The sequence below is a fragment of the Varroa jacobsoni genome, unplaced genomic scaffold (assembly GCF_002532875.2).
Source record: "Varroa jacobsoni isolate VJ856 unplaced genomic scaffold, vjacob_1.0 scaffold_321, whole genome shotgun sequence".
Classification (NCBI taxonomy): domain Eukaryota; kingdom Metazoa; phylum Arthropoda; class Arachnida; order Mesostigmata; family Varroidae; genus Varroa; species Varroa jacobsoni.
In genome coordinates this window covers 369,216-383,961 of record NW_019213223.1, presented here as the reverse complement: position 1 = coordinate 383,961, position 14,746 = coordinate 369,216, and the positions used below count along the sequence as shown (strand labels likewise).

Sequence of the window (14,746 nt, the reverse complement as noted above, 5' to 3'; positions counted from 1 at the left end):
GGATAAGTTAACTGAACTTTATTTCATCGATTTACATTCCGGTCTCAGTAAACATTTACTACAAAGAGTACGAGTAAAGAATCAGCCATATTCGTCACGATCAGCATAATCGGATCGTTTTCTGCAGTGGACTAGCTAAGTACTCAGACTCGACCAATCAAATCCCCAGTAAGCACTGCAGAGTTCGGTCATGAAGCCAAATAGCTACTAGAAGTGATTGCCATTATCTTTTTCGGGCATAATTTGTTTAATAATCGACAGCTTCATCCTTTAACCCGTCCAAGCGTTGAACGATAAACAAAGCGAGAAGAGAGGCGCTTTTTCTACATCTAAAAACTTTGGCCTTCAAAATGGGTCACTTCATTGATAGATGATGAGATTTTTTTAGAAACAGATATTGATTAAGGTTCACTTCAGGTACTTAAATGAACAATTACTTTTCTCCATTAACATTTCGATGTGTGACTTTTCGACCTCTTTAAAATGAGTGTTCCTATCAAAAGTCATTAATAATATATCATTCATTCGGGTTCACGAAAATAACAGAACGCAAATACGTTCGATACGGAAGTTTCATTTTGTAGATTTCGGCAAATTCATTCGGTCTCCTGTCAGCAGGTTTATGCCCTACGTATTAGCATGAATTGTTCCATACAAATGCCTTCCATACAATGGTTCGCCTTTTCTACTCTTATGCTCTATCTCGTCAAAGGGCTATTTTTCCTAACTAAGGCTAACTTTATTTTATACATTTTTGATTCACTGCATCTGTTTTTCCATTACGAATGCTTATCCTAAGCAGACTTCACATCTACCGAGCACAAAACCATTTTACGTATGTAGTCCTGTGTCAAGCCATCAAATCATACAAGGGGTACGTTTTTGGTGGTATTAAAGTGTTCATCTAATACGATCTACTTGGAAACCAAAGAATATATTATATTATATCATAATGTACAAATTCAGCGGTACGTTGTAACAATAATAAGCTAAACAGAAGTACTAAGAAATAGCACAAGTCAACTTGAAGTTGAATTATCTCTGGAAAATTACATGTTTATAAAAGGCAATATCCATACCATGCATGTAAACCTTTAATAAATGAGATTTTACTGGTGATCACGAAACTTATAGGAGCTGCGTTTATCATATCCCCACTCATGTGTTAGCCCCTTCACAGGTTTAGTGCTATTGGTCTTTGTATGCCACTGACCTTGCTTTACCACTAGCTAATATTTGTCACAGATTATCTACTTTGTGGAAAAGCACGCGTAGAATCTCAAATCTGTAGATTTAAACCTCTGTTCATTAGAACCAATGGTTAAGGGTTCATCGTGAAAGGTTTACGTATGATCCATATATGGTATGCAGCCTCAATAAATGTACTACCCAGATTTGTCCTATCGGGAAGGTGATTCATGTTACGAGCTCTAAAAATGATAGAGAATTGACTAGCAGGCAATTTCCAAATCATATCCTTTATTTGATCATCCGTTAGACAGCTTCTACTTAGGAACTGAAACAAAGCAAGCGAAGAACACTTTCTGGTGAGTAACTCATTTGCATATTATACTTACATTTACTATTCTTTTTTTGTAAAGAATCATATAATCATTCTTGTTCGCTTGAACATAACCCGCAGCTCCGTGGACCATTTCAGACCCAGGGCCGCCTTAGCAACGTAGCCTTTCAGAGACAAGGTCTCCCACGAGAACTCGGACGGGAATCTCTGATGCCTACTTCGCTGCAGAGGGAACGTTGTATGAACGTGGCTAAAGCATAGGTTCAAACACTATTTCAGTGATACACATGCTAACGAACTGGAACCAGCGACGTTCTGCCTGTTAATTTTCAATCAATCCATTTGTTACTGAAGCACCCCGTATAGCACACGACGCAACAATCTCAGATACAGGCAATATCTACTTTGTTTTACATATATTATATGAAGCATTCGGCTTAAAAGGTAGGATAATCAATGAGGGACTCATCGAAGTGAAGGCAGGAAGTTTTCTGTTTCTTTATAGTGAAAACGCTGATTTTTTTTTTGCAGTATTACGTCCCCAATATACGGCCAAATTTACTTATTCTTACTTCAGTGTTAATATATGGGAAAAATTCCAAAAAAGTTGAAAACAAGCGACTTTGTTCATATGCCAAGCAGCTGTGTAAGATTTTAATACTTAATGTTTAGTCCAAGTTCAGCTTCATCTACGAGAACGTTCTATAAACGTTTTTTAAACACCTAAACATTAAAATCTAAGCGTGGAAAAATATAAGCGAAAACAACCTTGCTAAAAAAAACAAAGAAAAACATTTTGAAATATCAGTCTCTGGTTAACATCTCACACGGTTAGGTCGTCCTTCAAAAACTCCCTGATCGGCTCCACTGTTGTCCCGAAACCACGATTAAATCAATATACCGACACATTATACTCGTGCAGGAATATTTACAATATCTATTTCTATAGCGTGAGCTCTATTTTTTTGACTTATTTTCAAGGAACGTTAAGAAACGCTCTCTGATTATCGTATAAGGCGTTAGGTTTTATTCATAGGACCGTGTTAATAGAGATACTGGATCGGTATTTGCTCGGTTATTAAAGTTTATTTGCGCCAGTCTTTTTAGGTATCACAAATTTATGAATTTTAGTTTTTTGTTACCGTTCTATTCAAATTGCGTTCAGTTAAATTTTGCTTTGCCATGAGTAGACAATTAGCGTCACAGCCTGTATGTCATAAGTCGGTAGGTATCAACATCTGCAAAGTGAAATAAATGCGTTGTGACATGGTTTATTTTCCTTCAGAAAGACGCAAGTGTTTAAAAGTTCAAAAAAAAAAAAAAAAAGATGACAAATATCAATCCTTATTTTTTTTGTATGCGAATTGTAGCTGATGGAGTCCAGAAAGAGCTGGAACGGCGCGTGGTTACCCATTTTGCAATATCTGAGGTCGTATGTGGGTTTTATTTGCCAGGGGCTACATGTACCTACACGATATGTAATGTTACATGCATCAGGTACTATGCGGCGTAATGAGCTGCAACACTATCGTTCGACAGACCCTTTGGCCAAGCACACCGGTCTTGAAACTATAAATTTTAGATGTTTTATGCTGTATATACATACAATATAATTGTACTCTTCTAAATCCAAATAAAAGCATCTTTTATAATAGAGCCATGAAAATCAAGCCATGTCTTAAACATCATTGAATGTTCGAATATTTGCGCGGCTATTGCGACATATAGGACGATATCATTTTTGTAGTGTAACCCCTACCTCCATTTTGAAATAGTGTCAGCGTAATGTCCCTCGGCTCTGTCGTTAAGCCCCATTTCATCGCCTAAAAATAAATGTTCGTAGCTGTAGGTTGTATAAAATAGAATTGATTTCAATAAATCTTCAAGCATTAAGTTGAATCTTCCAACTCACAAAAACTCATAAAACAAAGCTAAACATAATTAGGAACAAAACTTCTACAATTAATCCTGCTCCACGGTTTACCTAAACAAAATGTGCTTAGTTTTTCAGTGACAGCAAATGCTTGAGATAGCTACGTTTAAGCATAACGTGCGCACCCGATATAAACGAAATAGCAGTCGCATGGGCCCAGTACGATGTCGGGTATTTGTAAACCCTAGTAGATTTCCACGTTTTCGTCGGCCAGTGGTCACAGATCGCGCATTTAAATACACACACAGCAGCGTATCTCGTTGATCTCATAAGTACTGTAGATTTTCGTTTCGGAGATGTCTCGTTTGAAATTCCAACTCACAACTTGATCTATCTTCAATCAACTGTTTTCATTATTAATTATGTCATTGGCAAGTTCAACGGTGGACGATAATGTTGCTATGCTTCATTACATAGATTTACTGTGTGTTATGAATACGCAGTAGATCGTGCCGATAATTGGCCCACGCTCGATTGCTGACCATCTCAAGTAAATCAACGTACAACGTTAACTATATCGCTAGAATAAACAATGCAGATTGATTTCCCTTTTTATATAGCAAGGCGAAACGGTTGACTCGAGAACGTTCCGCTTTCAGCAAGGCTTTCTCCAGCTGACATCTTTTTACGGGGAAGATGTTTATGTTAGTAACTCAGATGAACTCATCTAACCAGAAGTTCGTAACCAGAAGCAGGTCCTTATCGTTGCCAGGCCGGTCCTACTCATGTCCTGCCGGCATGCTGTTTAGCTGAAGCGCGTACAAATATACTTCGCTCAAGTGCAAGGGATAGAAGTTTACTCGTATCACATCATATCGTGCTCATTATTTGTACTATACACAAATTTGACATAATAGACAAGCTATTAAACAAACAGACGCCATAGATTTTATTGAATTGATTTTATAGGAGTCAATTATTGGTCGTTTGTTGGCAAATGGTTGCTATTCTCATAAAGAGATTTTAAAAGCCCTGATTTTTGGCGACATTGGGTGACTCAAGTAATTGTTCCATCGCACTGTCATCCGAATGATCCCAATGCTATGTCGGGCGAACGTGTGTCTCTCGAGCTCGTGCCGTGTGGCATACTTAGCCTGGTAGCATTTTTAATTGGTCCAAGAACGATCCGTCCACATAGAATAAACAGGCCGTCATGACGAGCTGTTCATCAGCTGCAAAATGTCCTTAAACAATGGACCTGATAGTGCAATATCAGTAGCTCCCTAGAGAGAAACGCCTCACCGTAGAAACAGTAAGACAAGTAAGGGGGTCACAACATTCGACTCAGGCTGTTGAAGGTCACAATTGAGAGAGTTTAAGTAACTGATTTACGCATACTGGTGTCGCGACTCAATTTCTTCATTACCTATAACTAAAACTTCGGGCGGACAGCCGCGTACCGGAATTGGCTTCAATAACAGTAAATGTTCGTTATTTTTTGCGACTTTTATATCAGTAGTACTTGTCACCAAGTAGGGTATACGCGCTATTTAGTAACTGACCTATCCTGATATATAAATTTCTTCTAGCACTGACACAGGCCGCAAGATTCGCCCCCACTACCGCTTCTAAAGCAGTGGTAATCTTTGACGTGATTGCCCCTCCACCCTAACTAAAGAAATTCTTAATTTTTACGCTATTCAAGCTTCATGGTCTATGTCTAGAATAAATTTCGTTTGGGCAATGTCTTTGACAGCTGTGTACAGCTCATCAATCGGACCGGTTCCCTATGATATATGACGAAGAACATATATTCAAGCATTGCAACGATAGCCGAAAGCTGATTTTGGAAGGGCTATAAAAGTTGCCGTACCAGCTGTTATTAGTCAAAGCCTATCCAGAAAGCTAGATGAGCTCAGCTGAGGAGGGGCGCAGATACCTTGTTTCACGCAACTTTCACGTAAGAGACGATACGAAACAGACGAGCTAAAAGCAACGTGTAATGTACAATTCCACTAGTGAAGACGTTGACATTTTTGGCTGATCCCTTAGTCGCCGTCAGCAGCCAAGGCCAAGGCTCCATCAGCTGTAATTAGTATGAGACACTGTGTCTCCGTTGCCGCTAATTAAACGTCCTTAAAAGCTAAATAGTTGGTTGACCCTTGGACGAGTGTTTCAATTTCATCATTAGTGAAACGGATTATGTCTACTTGAACTTTATAAAATAAGACTTCATAACTTAGTCTAGGGAAAAGTGGCACAATTCTTTCTAAGTATGTCCAGCGTATCTAAGTTCTGAGTAAATCACAACTAAGAAACACACTGACATGAACTGGTATAGTTGGCTGTTTTGGCACGGTCCATTCGCTCGTCGTCAGGCAATCACCGCCATCATCGGTACGGCCGACCATCTGCTTTCGTAAGCAAAACCGATAAAACGTCCAATAACAATATCATAGAATTTCTGTGGCAAAGTCATCTTTTAATGCACAACACAAACACGAGCCGTGGAATCCTTAGGAAACACAATTATTTCTTTCTCACCTTGAACTAGCGGTTTGTTCCTTAGATGCAAAACAATTATATATGACAGATTCTACAACATTCAAGTGTTGCAAAACGTTACTACAAAGAAAATTTTATTCGTTTTTAACAGCGTGTATCAATATGTCGAAACGTTTGTGCTACAGGATAGCAAGTGGTGGCAATCATTAACTATAACCTAACAGTCACATGAAATGTAGACTTTTCTACATATATAGAATAGATAGTTCGGCGACATGACTAAAAGTTCATTGGTTATAAATAAAAAGTTAAATCATAAATTCAGCAAAAAAAAAACAAACAAATTGACGTAGTCAGCTCTTCTCGCTGTTAGATAAAATCTGTCATTTAAGTTCATTAACGACAAGTTTGTTCCGATCTGCGCAAAAATTAACTCTGCGTTGCAGCTTGCAATACATAGTATATTTTATACTGATATAAGTAGAATTGGTGGCTTTCGATTTGGGAGGAGATCAGCTGTGGGCAATTCTTGACTGATCCTTATCACATAGTTTCTAAAAGAAGACCAAATGAAATTAGCCGTTCGCTTTATAATTGATACGATCCTTACATTCGGATGGTCAATGACAGTGAAACTATATAAAGTTATTGTTGTCCTATGATTGACATAAGATTTCGCGTTCTAAGTTGGATATATTAGATTAATACTGAAAAGGCCTTTGGTAATGTTTTTATTTGTTGGTACCAAGGCGTATTACAACTGCCATCGTCCATTTCGAAGTGCGAAAATTTACCAAAGCGAACATTCGGAAATCGAGGAAAAGGGGGGTAACAAGGCAAAATAGAGGTAATGGCTAAAAGAACGATTGGCAAACGGGTCAAAAATTTGTTTCGGAAAAACCATTACGCGTCGTTCGATGAACAATAACCTCAAAAGTTATTAAAGTAGAATAAATACGGCTTAGATTTTTTGGGTTTGCAGTTGACTTTTAATTATCTGATATTTCTCCCTGCCGTCGTTATATTCTAGTGACTTCTTAGGTTTTTACTTTTACAGGCGTATTTTACTGGTGGATGCAAAATTGTTTTTCGTTCATTTTTGAGTTTTTCAAACCTTTGAATCTGTTTTGGTGTGTTATATTGCTAGGCTCTTATAAGCGAATCCCACGGACTTCAAAATATATGTATGGATTGAAATTGGAATAACTTCGAATTTATGAACCGTTAGCAGAAATTTGTATCATGAATACCTCGATATTCTAAGAACTTGAACTTTTTTTAGAACTTGAATTTTATAGAAATAGGCATTTTCTAGGAAAAATGGATTTAGAAAAATAGCCATTTTTCATTGTTGAAAATTAACACTCATAGGTGAAATTTTCGTCTCCCTAAGGTCACAGTGCTACAGAAATTCATCGAAGATTAGTCAAACAAAGAGACTTCAAACGACTGAAGTGTTTCATAGAAATTAGCAAAGAAGTGACTTGATGGACAAAAACGCATAACCGTAATCGAGGAGGCTTTTTACAGAAGCAAGGCCTGGGGTTTAAGGCCTCTGTCGGTAAAAACTAACATTTCGCATTGAACGTGTTACAGAACTATAATACAGGTAGTTAAAATGAGAAAACTGAGTGAAGGAAGGGATCCCGGGCCGACTGCAAATGAATGTAAGGTATTCTATGCGCAATTTGCGGAACTTTAATCAACAAAAAACCCAGTTGAAGCGTACGATCGTCATAAACAAGGCATGATTCAATTTCCATCGTCAGTTGAAGAGGGACCAGACTAGAGTTCTGCGTCGTGCGGGGAGAAATTGAGTTCACTAGCTGTTTTGAGTAGGTTCGGACGTAAGGTGATGGCAATACTTGCGCTTAACATCAGGGGGTATCTACTACTATAAGATACTCTCAGAAAGCAACGAGTGCAACTCATTGTTATCTCGAGTTCCTCAAGGGACTCGTGGACTCAAGCGACCGTTGACATGGCAATCGAAGGTACACAGTCTGCTTATTTGATGATAACGCTAGGCCTCGTCGCCAATCGGCAATGATTTTTTAAACTGAGCAAAAAAAATATCGAACATTGGCTTCAAGCCGTCTATTCTCCCTGTCTAATTCCGTGTAATTACGCAGCCTTGTATGCTCTGAAAAGGACAACTGGCAGGAAGGAATTTCTCACTGTCAATTTATTTAGAAAAACTATAGATGAAGGAATTACATCTGAGAGCTACCCAGAAGCTGCCAGAGCGTTGGGACAAATATGTAAAAGATAAAAGAGAGTTCCTTCAGCACATATTAAAATATATATTATAAAGCATATATTAAAAACCATCATTTTAATCTCATCGGTTTAAGCTTTATCCTATTTCAATATCTATCATATTCGCTTGTAATAGCCAAGTATATATTCTTGCTTTTTCGCTTCGAATATTGTTTCTATTTAAAGAAAAACTGTCATAAAACAAGTTTAAAGAAGAAAGAAAGGGTGTTTCAGCGGTCTATGGACAGCTGCCAAAAAACAAGCAGTAAGCAAAGACCATCACGACTGTCTGATGAAGCCAATGTGTCGTTGTTGGCTCGTGGCATGTCTTTGTCTGTCGACAGAATTGTTAAGCGAGCAAAATCGCAGGTCGATCTTTCCACAACAACTGCCAGTGTGAATACCTATCTATCTCCAAATAAGGGCCGATTACCCTTGTCCTTAAATACTAGTAACGATGGTATGATCGTTTTTATAAACCACCGTCCAATTCAGTTTAGCAAAATCATTGTATCTTATTCTGGGTGTACAAAGTTTAAATTAATCCACCTGAGTCTTTTGACGGCATCGTTTGATAAATGATTGGAGCCATTCAGATTTTTACATAGTCAGTAATTTGTGAGCGAACGTGGCTTATTAAATGTACAACTCTACTTCCGGTGTTTTGCTTAACGCTATCCGTTCAGCAAACGCAAGTGCTTGTAGTTCGGGGTGGCGCAACGCTCCGTTAGTCCTCTATACAACATAATAAGATGGTCTCATTACTGTCCTCCTATGGATGAAGCGTCAAGTTCCTGTTATCTTTGGCACGATTTGAGAGTGAAGTGTATGACGTCACTGTGGCGCAGGACGTTGTCAGAACCGTTCGGAGCCTCGTCAACATCATGACGGTTGGGCCTACTCGATGCCAGTCGTACATTAGTTATATTTGACACAGTCTGTGTGACATTCGTTCATATCCTGCTAATATTGCTGTTTTCTTCTGCTTCCGACCCTTCAAAATCGTGATACCGTAACGAACAAAAGAGTGCCGCTAATTTGGCGGGTTCGCTACTTGGCGGCGGCTAAGAATAATTTTACACAGCGATGAGGTAGATGGTTTCATTAAAATTGTTATTAATCAAATCTTGTGGGCTTAATCGGGCCTGCAGAACGCCTTTTGCCTGGAGTATAGGTTTCGTTATGGGACTAGCAGTTAGCTAGCCAGTTTGACTAAAAGACTGACTGCAATCAAGTTACTGATAGTGGGTATTTAACAGCCAAAAAAGAGTAAAAAGCTCTGATGAAACATCAGAGCTTGGTACTAGTAAATTGTCGCAATACATACGGAAGCGTCTACATGGAATAACGCATCAACGAGTGGTAGGAAACGGCGTTTGTGAAATTACATTTTGATTGTAGATCCTTTGCGAATGAAACACATGATAAGTTCGCTCTGAACGCGTAAGTACGCTCAACTGTTCTCTCCCTAAAGGCAAGATTCATCACGTAATAATAAGATTTGCGGGCTAACAAGAAAAAACCCTTTTACTTTGTAGAACGATTTGTCTTCTACAATGTTCACCGTAGCCATGGTCATTACATTATTACTAAAATATGGTACCTTTAGGTCAGATCTCGTTAAGGCATATTTGTTAGCCAGTATAAGATGTTCCGTAAACTATATGATGCTTTAAATGTGCTTAACGAAGTGGCGTCTACCTTTAGGGTAAATAGGCTGTTTAATCATAGGGACTGCGCCCAAGTCAGACAAAATTAGTCGATTATTTTCGCCATAGGCCCTTGTAATTTAGCTCGAATAAATCAAGAGCCTCAATCGACGTAGTTTCCATCACCACTGTTTGATCGTCCCGCTATCTTTCGAGCGTCACCTAAAATAAAGTAGGTCGCTTCTTTTGTACAGGTGTTCTCTACGAAAAAAAACCTTTCAATGCTCGATTTAAAAACAAGACGAAAAGTCATGATGATTGGCGACAGATGGACTTATCATTGCTGGCATCGCAGTAGCCTTCACCGGCCCGCCGTTTACAACGCTAGTACTGATGCCTCCAATACCGTGGAATCGTCGAAACAATGGACATGTATCAACGTCGAGCTGGACCAATAGGCTTGCGGCGCTTGGAGCGAAATCTTTTGGAAGTTGCTTGAGTCGCTTACATATTAGGTCATATTTTTATACAAAAGTTTGCTGGACGTTTTGTCGTTAAGTTATCAGCTAAAATGTCTGGATGGTGGGATAATACTGTTAGCGAGACCTTGCATAAAGGAGGCCGATTATTAACATTTGCCTATATGATATTGAAAGTAAACATTTATATATTATAAATATGTAAAATATTTAACATCAAGTAAGAGTTATATTAAGTAAGTGAGAGTAAGAGTTAAATAGGTTATAGATTTGTTTTTGAGGTTCGGTAGAGGTCAAGTAAGTCGAGTTATATACCGTGATTAAAGTACAATTTTGTTTATTATTTATAATTGCCATGTTTCGAAAACGTTATTAATATACACTCACTGTACGTTGCGATCCGTTTAGCTAAAAAAAAAAAAGTTGTTCAAGAATTAGTGGTGCTTAGACTCCCTTAGAGTTTTAAAGCGTTTGTCCGGCGTTTTTTTATCAGGTTCTTATACAAGCATCATGTTACTCACATTTCGTGTACCTCATGTTTTGAGGGGCTTTGATGTATCACCTCTACCAATATGCGGTTTCTGGAGTAATTATTCGATCTTTTTGCTATTTCGAGTAAGCTATTTAGGAAATCGTGCCACACCGTTGTTCGTTTTACATTCCCAGCAGACATTTTTTGATTTCTGCAGTTATCCAACTGTGTTGCACTTTTCCCCGCCGATTGAAAGATACCGACCTCGTGCACTCCTTTGGCTACGAATGTCAAAAGCCTTTTATCTCTCGACCTGTTTCGGTTGGTGGAGTTCCCTTGGATGATGGTGTCCGGCGGAGGCTATCTATCTTACCCTCACTTCGTACAATTTCTGAGCAACGAAGCAGGACCACTGACCTTTCAGGGTTCACAAGCCTGCAACTCACCAATAGCAGCAACGTTCTCTGCTGGATTTCTTCGTATCCGAGCATATCTACTGCCATTATCTCTTGACACACCCGTGATTGGCTCTATCGCTACTAGCAACGTTAGCCCGTTAACATCGCTGTGATCTTAACGTCAAGGGAGTGCCGCGAAATGACAGCGGTTTAGCTCATACCGGCTCATGGCTAATCACGCGCCGACTCGACGTCTTCCATCGGAGAACGTCCAGCTAGAAGGAAGGAACACACCAGACTGTCTAGAGTCCAAAACAGCAGGTCTAATAACGAAAAACACAATACTAGCTAAACGAGTGCACACGGGTAAAACAGGTCTTGAACTGAGTAGCCTAATGTTAAACATCCATTAGATTAGACCAGACCAGATCCGCTACTGAATTGTTTATTAGTCAGAGAAGCGGAAAACATCACATTACATTGAGATACGCCTCGAATAATGCAATTATATTCCAACTAACTTAAATGCCCCGTTTATCATCCTGTGAACGAAGAGTGAATAATATAATGCTAAACATTGGTGGAGCGTGATTAGAATTTCCATAACCGCTTTAGTTTATGGCGTGCAAAATAGCCCACGTGGTCGTATTTCGCCCTCAAGGAATGTATTAGCGCCATTTGCTTGTCAGTTAAAAATTCCAGTACGTCTTAAAAGCCTTACTCGTGCTTTTAGACAGAGCCTGCTGACCTATAAAAACAAGTTCTTCATGGCGCGGCGATAGAAGAACAGCGAGTTGTATTATGCTAAGCCCTACTAACGAAAGTAATTGTTTATTCGAAACATACACTTTACTGGTCATAGCAGAGCTCATTGTTTGAGCGATTTAGCCTTTATCAACAACAATTTTCTCGTAATTCATTCTAGACGGAATTCCATAAACGTTACTGAAGCACACGAGCACGATGAGCGCATAATGGGACAGATTAAGGGACACCGATGTAGCGAAGACGGAACAGGTATGCTCTTGTCGTTTCATATCTGTCTTCAGCGATGGATCTACCAAAGCTACTGACGAAGCGAGATTCGCTCTCCAAAAGACTAGCCAATACTTAGTGGTAAATAGATCGGTGATTTCTTACAAAAAAAAAAAGAGTTTTCTAATAGAAGCAGGATCCTTCATCCTCGTAGAGTCGTGACTTGACGGTAGTGTGAGGAAATATGGCTGTTTGATCAATACGTTCATCGGTAATGCACTCTGTAAATAATGTTATAGGGGACGCAACGTTTTCAATGTATATACATTTACGTACAGGTGCACAGCAGTATGTGGGCATACAAGCTTATGAAGGAGGACGTCTCAAGAATAAAGGGGTCACCTGTCTAGAAAATTTTGGGAACGCATTATTGCAAAGGTTTAATATTTCTCAAGGTGCCTTACTATCTTCCTGTAGAGAACGAATCGAAAGAGCCTACTTTAATGCGTTTACTCGTAGCGTATTTAAAGGTTTTGAGATGTCGCTTGGCTATCATTCGTTTGCCGTCTTGTGGCTCGTTATCTGCTCTGAATGCTTGCCGCCCATGCCGTTAGCTGCACACATATTAGATACATGTACACTACCTACATAATCACACCAGTAGTAGAAAGCAAATAAAATTGCAATAATTTAATAAGTACATAGCTAAGAAAGAGTCTTATCAACGACAAAACCTATTAGGTAAAACGGCCGACTTGTAACGCAGTAACGTCGTCCTGGTCAGAAAGACGACAGTTACTCGTCATCGCTCTAACGAAATGCCCGCTCTCCATTTTAGTACTATGTCTAACTTAATAGAAATACATGTAACAAAATAAAATGTACTGATTTTTCAAAAATTCATAAAAAAAAAATCGTACTTTTCATTAGGTATTATACGTTTGTGTTTTTCGTGTCAAACATAGATTGTGTATCATCCTACACAAAGTATATCACATTTTCAATTTTCTCATGACTGACGCTGGCAGGTTATAAGACACACTATAAAAACGTGTGTAATAGTATTATATAAAACAGTCAGCCAATATTATCTAAAAAATCTGTAATGAGAAGTGTATGTCTTTGTATCGTTTATTCAGCAAGCTTTGAAATAGTTGTACTACCATTGGCAATGGATGTATGGGAAAGGTTTAAAGCAAACGCCCTCATCTTACAAAAATGATATATAGAAAATGGTCTTCTTTTCTAAATAGTGGATTATATTATATAAGTGATGGAGTTACGGAATAGGACGTAACGGGTACGATGACCAGGCGCCAAACAAGCTCTGCCTTTGATGCTTATATTAGAGGGAGGCGAGACTCTAACAGAGCAGGACTTTATCGGTCGACGTTATTACGACTCGTGTATAGCGGCTTACCTAGAAGTAGTATCAAACGCTGTTTATGAGTCTTTCTTTATACGCTACTAACAACTGGGAGTTTACGCAGCGTCACCCAGCGCATGTTTATTCTGTCGGCTAATCTTTGCTTGATTCCGTTGGATCTGCTATTACGAATCTACAGAACAGTATTTAATTTCATGTTTTCGTGGTTTACCACGATGTGAAAGTCTGCTTATTTGGCCATGAGCGTTCCGCTTGACCAGTTGCTACAAACACTACCGAGTAGCACAGCTTTTCTCTTCCTTTTTTTTTTTTTTTTGGGACCTGTCTATTTTTTTTATGTTTTTTTTTTTAATTATGTATTTTTAATTTGCTATGGACTTGTTCAAAAACCTAACTAAAAATAGGTCACAGTTGAAAACTACTTGATATACGGGGCACTCTGAGACCCAAGTCAATTTACATATTCGTGATAAAAATTTGGGATATACCTAATCTTGGACCATAAATGTCTACTTTTCAAATAGTTTTACTATTTTCGAGGAACGTTTAGAGACCAATAAGTACAACACTTTGTAGAAATAGAACGCTTTGGCCCAAGTAATTTTACCCCCTGATTCGGTTGGCAGAATGCGCAGATAACGAGATCTCCTTAATACAAAAACGCGATCGATCTGCGTTTAGATATTAAACAGCAACGATGAAAAAGCACAGCTCCCATTTTCTTAATGTTGATAATAATCCTTGTAGCAAAATCAGTCACGTTTCAGGGTGATTCCTTTTTAACTTTTAGCTCGTAGCTCCTAATTCTTACTATAAGCAACACAGATGTTGCGCCTAAGATATTATTAATAAAGCATTAGGAAGAAGGATTGATTGTTACTAAAGTGAATGTTAGAGAATAGGCTCTAGTCGCTTATGGAGAATCAATCGCTTCCTAAAGTAGAATGATATTGACAATGATGAAACGTAACTTCACGGTCATCGTTTTCAATCAGAGCGGCCAACATCGATCAGCAATTTCACTGTCAACGGATATTTAACATCGTCAAATGCGTCCTTAGATTCAAAATGTAAAAAGTTTTATAAGCACAAACTTGTTTTAGCTGTGTTTAATGGCAGTCCGTCAAACATAGCACCTTAAACGCTAGATAAAGAAACAAAATATGTGTAAATTAGCATATTGTATGTACTTGTAAAGTTTTAGTTAATTTGTTCAGTTCCCCAGTT

At 38.6% G+C, this 14,746-nt stretch overlaps 1 long non-coding RNA gene across 1 annotated transcript; it reads right to left on the bottom strand.

Moving 5' to 3' along the window:
- Positions 1 to 2,128: 2,128 nt before the first annotated feature.
- Positions 2,129 to 11,842, bottom strand: LOC111259336 (uncharacterized). Its single transcript, XR_002679584.2, has 3 exons — positions 11,206 to 11,842; positions 3,282 to 3,345; positions 2,129 to 2,760 (listed from the first exon to the last, which is right to left on the bottom strand). It is a non-coding gene; the product is annotated as an uncharacterized LOC111259336 (long non-coding RNA).
- Between the last annotated feature and the right edge of the window lie 2,904 nt (positions 11,843 to 14,746).